This window comes from Sipha flava, unplaced genomic scaffold (genome assembly GCF_003268045.1).
Source record: "Sipha flava isolate LNK unplaced genomic scaffold, YSA_version1 270_pilon_pilon, whole genome shotgun sequence".
In the NCBI taxonomy this organism is placed as follows: Eukaryota; Metazoa; Arthropoda; class Insecta; order Hemiptera; family Aphididae; genus Sipha; species Sipha flava.
In genome coordinates this window covers 280,290-288,467 of record NW_020272934.1, presented here as the reverse complement: position 1 = coordinate 288,467, position 8,178 = coordinate 280,290, and positions in this window count along the sequence as shown.

The window sequence follows — 8,178 nt, the reverse complement described above, 5'->3', positions numbered from 1 at the left end:
TAATAAACGAACTGTTTTTCGTATTAATAACCACATTCGTTAAACGTTATACATCTACACAAAGTTCAAACAAGAAAATAAAACAGCGACTTACAATATATACCTAATTGCTGAAATATGTACAAGTTGAACGATTAATGCTTACTACATATTTTAAGCTATTGAATAGAACTTGATGATAACTCGTTAAAAATAATAAAATATTTTAGTTCTTATATGATTTTATTTGTTTATCTATTACTTACATTATTATCATTATTCGATAAATACATCATAGATTAGTATTATAACGTAGACAGCTATATACAATATGAAATATTTTAATATTGGCAAATAATATAAAACACAATCCCTTCGAATATTCATTTTCGTCGATAATTTAAAAATTAAATCAGTTGTCTTGTTTATAAAATGAGACAACATGTACTTACGATATTCATAATAATCTTCATCAATTAGATAGTTAATTAGATTAAACTAAAATAGACTAATCATTTTTAAAAAATAATAAATCGACACAAAATACAAAATTCCCAATCCTCTTGGCAAATACTTGTTCATACTTGAAAATAATACTTTTTTTAACTTTCATAGAGACACAAAGACACAAAGATGCACAGTGCATTAGTCATAAGTTGAGACATACAATAACCTTATTCTGTAACAATACCAATATCATACTGTTGGTCTTATATTTACATAGATTTTTTTATTTTTGAAATTATATTTTCGATGTACACTATATTTTGTGGTAAAACTAATTTATATGATATTATAACTAAAAAAATATGGGCTTCGTGAAAAAAAGGCTCACAGTAAATATTTATATGGTAAAACTATTATTGTTTTGCATAAAACATGATCCCTACCGTCTGAAATGACTGATAAACTATAAAGTGTGTGTAATTCTAAATTAATATAACATTATCAACAAAAACTAAAGCTTCGAATACATTATTTGTTGTAGCTTAATATATTATTAATTAAAATATTATATTTGTGTTTTAATATTATAAATATCAACTACCCCTTCTGCGTATACTCCCCAGTAAATAATATTAATATTACATCCTAATGACTATCAATATTATTTAATTATAATAATCTAATAAAATATATTAATTATAAAATAATAGTCTGTAAACTAAAATAATTTGTATTTGATACATGTATACTATATGTAATTTATGTTGTATTTAGTGTTTATATTAATTATATTGCCTATAAGTAGTATCTAAATATACTAACCCACATAGTATCATACTGTTACAAGCTAATTAGTTTAACCAATTAGGAACTTAACTTTAAATTAAGATAAAACAAATTTTATTGTTTTTAGTTTTGTAGTGTTTTATTATTTTTTATGTACAAACTACTTCAGTGTATAAAAAGCTGAAGTTTAACTTACTATTTCAATTTCATTACATAAAATTCACTAATTTTAAATTTTAACTTCGTATATATAAAGTAAATTTTTTTACTTCAAAAAGGAATTTAATTTGTTTAAATTGTTTAAATTATTCTTAGGTGATACCTACCAAATTTTTTTAGATATTTTACAAAATTAATTAATTTAAAAAACAATTAGTTCGGTACTCGTATAAAATGAATAACCAATCTTTTAATTATTATTTTTATAAGGTGGAATTATAAATTGTCAACATATGCCTTAATAAAGTAGGTGATCATCAATTATTATATGTGTTAAATACTATCTGTTATAATTACTATCAGTTTTATTATTAATATCAGGGCTCATAACTTACAACACTTACATATTTTTTTTGAGAGGTCCTAAAAATACCTATGTGAGCTATACATTTGTTTCATATAACTAAGAAGCTAATTACAATATTTTATGTTGCATATTTATTTATATTTCAATGTATAAGTGCTATTTTGCTTTTTTAAGTCTTTTTCAGTTCCGTAGCATTTAATACATTTTTTCCTAATATTAACAAGTAATTATATTATTATTAATTTTTATATTTGTAATTAATTGATGATAATTAACTAATTCTTCTTCTTTTGTTTTAAATTATATATTTATTTATATCATATAACGATGCGATCGGAAATTAAATAATAAGAGTTTAATTTTTTATACATGATGTTTTTTTTATTAATAAGTGAAAATTGTTTTTTTTTATATGATATATTTTTTTCGCATATTTTTGTATTTTTAATCAGTGCTCAACTTGGAAAAATTAAAGAATCTATTTACTTAAAAAAAAAACTTATTAAGCGTTATAATTATAATATAATAATAGTAGGGGTAAAATTTCTGAAAATTAGTTGGGGTACTCCGTCCCCCCACAAGTCGAGCTCTGTTTTTTATGTATATTTCAGTGCTTTTATGAAATTTTTAAAAACATATTATAGCACTTATAGCTTGATTTTTTAATGCTATAAATTATGAGCCCTGATTATTACTTATTTATATAGGTACTTACAAAATAAAAAATAAATTATCTGTGAAATAATATGAATGGAAGATAAAAATACAGATACATTGATGAACATTTGCGAACATGATATGGTTTATGAAGTACTGGAAACGAGGAACCATTATTCTGTGTTTGGAACGAAAGCCCATCACATTAGTCGTCAACGTGTGGGTAAGATAGATTTATGATTCCCGTGTTGTAAACCGCTATTTCTATACTTAATTATTACTGGGTGGTGGTCGTTGGGGCGAAGGTAATAATTTTGATCAAAAAAATAATAATCCGTTTGGACGAGTGAAATTGTTTTTAAATGTGCGAGGTAAAAATCTGATGACAAATACGGATGATATTATTGCTAATAAAAAATGAAGAGTTTATACAAGAAACATTGAATAAATATAAAAGAGGGGATATTAAGCAATTAGAATACATAAAATGTTTAGATTTAAAATATCAGGCTAATAGATTGCTTTAAAAACTACTAATAATTATATTATTTGTAATTTTATTTTATTATTTTAATTTTTTGACTGTAAATAACTCTGAAATAATCTAACCTGTATAAAAATTATAATAATTAAATAATAATATTAATAATATCCATATCAATATTTTTTTTACACAGAACTTATTATTAATTATTTATATTTTATATGATTTCTTTAAATTAATTGTTGAATTTATATTATGAGCATTTTCATACAAAGCCAATAGATTACTATAAATAATACTAATTATATTATATGTAATTGTATTTATAATTTTTTGACTGTAGATTACTAACTATTTATATAGTTATATAACATATATATAATAATATTATTAATATTCATATCAATATTTTTTTTCTAAATATAACTTATTGTTAATTATTAATATTTTATTTAATTTTGTTTAATTAAGTGTTGAGTGAATATTATAAGCATTTTTATACCATCCAAACGATATTTTTAGTTAAATAATCCTCGCCCAAACGATATATATTTATTCACCCAAATAGACTATATTTTGGGTCGATTCTCTCAAACGGTGTACACTCTAATTACCATATATTACCACCGCAGATATAGATCTATGTATGTCTGCGATTAACACTAGCAGTCTGCGTTATTGTTTGGAAACATTATTGTTATCAATATATTCAGAGCCTTCCCGGGCAAAATGTTTTCGTTGTCCTGCCCCCGGCGACGGTCCTGAACATAATCGTGTTCCGTCTGGTTAAATCTTAACCACGGGCTTTAGTTGCGTCCACACGTATGATCTCGTTTCAAATTATACACACCATAAACCGTTGTTTCTACCCTTTTTCATGGTCAAATGTTTTCCGAACCGTTAATCGTGTACGTAGGTTGCCCGTGTGTTTTATAGATATTTTTAGGCCCACCGAAATATTTTTGACCATATTTACCACGACCGAATAATTTTCTCCTCCGTTCGCAATAACAATAATACGGACGGCCGTAAGTTTATGCTTACACGTAGATAGTAACGGCATGTGTGCTACTCTCCATTTTATCTACATATTTTCCGTTGCTTTATTATGAATTGTTTTATGTTCACTACGACTTAACGACGATCATATTTATCACGTAGTTTCGCGTCTTCTTTGGATTATAATCAAGTACAACATGTAGCATCTATTATTACTGACAACGATTGTCCGTTGCTTTCGGCGTACATCGACACGAGTATCTAATGCTACCGAATAAAATTGAAACTGCCAGTTCAAACAATTAGATTTACCCGCCTACCTCTTCCGATCTACCACTTATTCGAATACCAAATCAATTTTTATTTTAAAATTTTTAATAATTAAAGACGTTATGTAATATTTAATTATTAACTAGGTATACTATTTTAAATGGAAAATACTTATCAAGTGATATGTATAAAAAATAATTTAAATTCTTTAATGATAATTTTTATTATTTTTTTAACATTAAAGTTTTCTAGGCGCCGCTGCGAGTACATATGGATTGTATTACTCTCTCACTCTACACACGCTCGCAACAGGGCTATTTTGTTCGAGTTGAAAAACAATTACGACCGAAAGCTTGGAATCTAGTCGTCCTATACGTATACAGACAAGCGAGTTAAGTACTTCGATAATTGGCATTGTTTTCGATCGACGGACGGATATTTTTATCTTTGCACGCCTTTTAAATGTGTTCAATAAGTACCCGCTGTGAACGTCTAGCGCGTAACCTGATAGGGACCGAATGATTGAAGAAACAATTTATCGAAAAACTTAATAATTTATGCACATGACTGACACATAGGTGCTGGTAAATATGCGATTCTCGAGTGGTCGAAATATTTTGATTTAACGACGCATTGTTCGAGCGATGTTCGATCTGGAAAAATTAATTTTATATCACCATATCTACATGTTCTTTTTTTTTATTAAAAAAGGAAAGAATCCTATTTCCTATTTAATATTCTGATGAAAGCTAAGAGTGAATTGATTTTTCTGTGATCAAACTTTCGGAAATAAATATACACCTAATCCACAATCTAAAGTGCCCTGAAGCTAGGGTTGCTAACTCTTATTTACAGATAAGCGGGAAACCAGATATTTATCTGCGGGACTTGTCATAAAAAAGCGGAATATGCTTACAAATTTACAGAATCAAGAGAAAACGATTTTAATAATTGTTATCAGTTGTATTTAAAATTTGAAATATTCATATAAAATTAACTGCTATTTTAAAGTAATCATCATAAGTTTTTTTTAACACAAATTAGTAAATAAAGCACTTTTTCCAATTTAGAGTACCCTATCATAAGATAGTTATTTTTTCTTTTTGAAAAAGTGCTTGTGTACTGAATACTGAATTGAATCTATAAATACTACCAATTTTTAATTAAACCGGTACGTGCAATCGATTCTGTTAGAATTTCGGATGGAAAATAGTTTTAAATCGCACAGTAAAAATGTAAGGCTTCTATATAAAAATACTTATACAGGTTTACAAAAAGCAGGATAATGAGCGTCCCGCGGATATGCATCGTGGGACGCATTATTTGAGCTCTGGAAACGGGACGTCCCGCCTCACGCGAGACGATTGGCAACCCTACCTATAGCCGTCTTGACATGTATATGTTTTTATATAGAAAATTGGTTATAAGGATTACTTTTATTACCCACAATTAATTTGATGATTTGCATAAATCAATACGAATATAAAAATTGCAATCACTGCGTCAATCGTCACTCGTAGAATAAAAAATGGTAGGTATTTAAAACTAATCGCAGTTGATTTCATTCAGTTGATTCAAAAGGGAATTATTACGAAAATATATTTATTGAAACGGATATTTCTATGAAGACACTCGTCACGTCTCGTTGGAGCGTTAATGCTGTCAATAAATCGAAAAATAAATAATTTTATATTAAATAAGAACAGACAAAATTGAGTCGGTGCACAATGCTACGACTGCAAGGTCTCGTCTTTTATGCACGTTATAACATTATTATATTATTATCCGTGTCGTATTCATAGTTATATAATCTAAAACTAATTAACTATGGAGTATTGATTCGTCGTAGTACATAATTAATGTACCGCAGTGTAACATTAAAAGTAAAACACCTATCGTGTAGTGTAGGTAATACAGATTGTTTTACGATATTTTTAGTATAATTATATTTACCTATTACTCATAACAGTTCACCATTTGGTACGCGTTTTAAGTACCCGCTAATTAGTATTACTTATTTGATGGTCGAACAGTACTTAACTATTACACCACGGTGATAATAATAATAATAATAATTATGGTAATAATATTGACAGGAAAACATTAAATTGTTAAGGCGTTTATTAAATATGGATTTTATGGATAAAAATATACCTACTATAAATACTATAGCACTACAAATGATGTGTATACATTATTACAGATTAAATTGAAAAAAAAAAAATTAACAGTCTAAATATGTTTTATATTGCAGTTTTATAATCTCTCGATTAAGATTTAGCATTCTAGACATTACACTGAAACGTTTCTATATGATAAGAACATTTAATACATCGTTTAATTATTGTTATTTTTAACTTTCGACCTAATTTCGTACGTTGATCATCGACCTGCGCAAATGACCTACTAATCAAAACTATATTTGTATAAAATTAATTCTTTGTTATATAAGTACTTACTTTTGTTACGACTTTGTTATTTTGCTTTTCTATTTAACATTACATATCTACCACGATATGCCGATCTGACACGTACAATGCGTTATTATTTTGCATAATTTTAATCGCATGATACTCGATCGGACTATAAAACACACCTATCTATAAACATATTGTATAATAATTGAACCCGACTCCTCTAAATAATAATATATTAAATGGTTTTACGTTAAGCCCTAATACAAATATCAAACGCTCCTATAAACTTTCTGGATTGCAACGCTAAAGATTTTCTAACTCCATCACTTCCAGGCTACACGGACGTTTGGAATGATTTATGTGATACCTGTACATACGAACATAGTTAAATGTAATCAAATTTAAGCTCAGGGTGGATTTATTAGGGGAGGAGGGGTCGAAGTAGCGATCGTCTGCCCCTTGGGTTTTTTTCTTTTTTTATTACGAATTTGTTCGATATTTTTTATGTGGGTATACATCCGTACAAATAAACATTATATTTATAAACGTTCACTATCGAATCCTATGCGTATCCTAACGTACAAGTAACACATTTCATGATTATAAATAACAGTATAATATATAGAGCAGTATAATAATAGTATTCATATTCCTATTCGCTCCCTTAAACAAACTTCGGAACCACCCCTGATCTAAACACGGTTCGATAAGATAGGTAACGATTCGGTAATAGTTGAGTACATGTTTTCGTTGTAAAATTCTTAAGTATAATTATAACAGTAGCAGTGGCGTATCCAGGATACGTTTAACGGGGGTGTTTTAACATTTATTAGACTTATGGTAAGTAGAGCCTCTGCCCCCTCCCCCGTATTAAATAAATAAATTCCATGTATTTATATAAATGAAAATGATTACATTAAGACAGCATATGTAAAACCTACAAGTTGTCTACAACGTTTATTCAAATAATCAAAGTAAGTTTACAATTTGATGAAATACCATAAAATAAGGTCGATGGGGGGTGTTCTAAGACCCATATCACCCCTCCCCTAAATACGTCCTTGATAGTAAGCGAGAAGTAGTTATATATCTATCAAACATTTTTATGGCAGATTATTTATTTTATTCGCAGTTAACTTTAGCGCTGACGTCCAACACTAATGCAATAACAAAAGCGCTCTGGTGAAGACCAGTGTAATAACAATTTCAATAATTCGAAGGAAAAAAAAATTATTACTTCTTACTATAATCCATCCGGGCGCAAGAGATTCATGTCCTAAGAAGAATCGGTTGTATCGGTTCTTATCGTATTGTTGATTACAGGTCTTATTCAAACGGGTAGTATGACTCAAATTGGGTAGTAGGAAAAATTAAAAAGGCAGTTGACTTTATGAATATGGGCACCTTACAAAAACATAATTTTTCTTGTAGAATGATTGAATTTCTACTGAGTATTTGAAATTTGTGTAATTTTTAAACCCAACCTAGTACCTACCTAATAAGTAATAATTATGTAAGTTTACAATCTTTGTTACTTCGATGATTGATTAATCTATGAAATTTAAATTTAAATAGTGGTATACGTGTAACGGAAAAGAACCGTATTTTTTTAA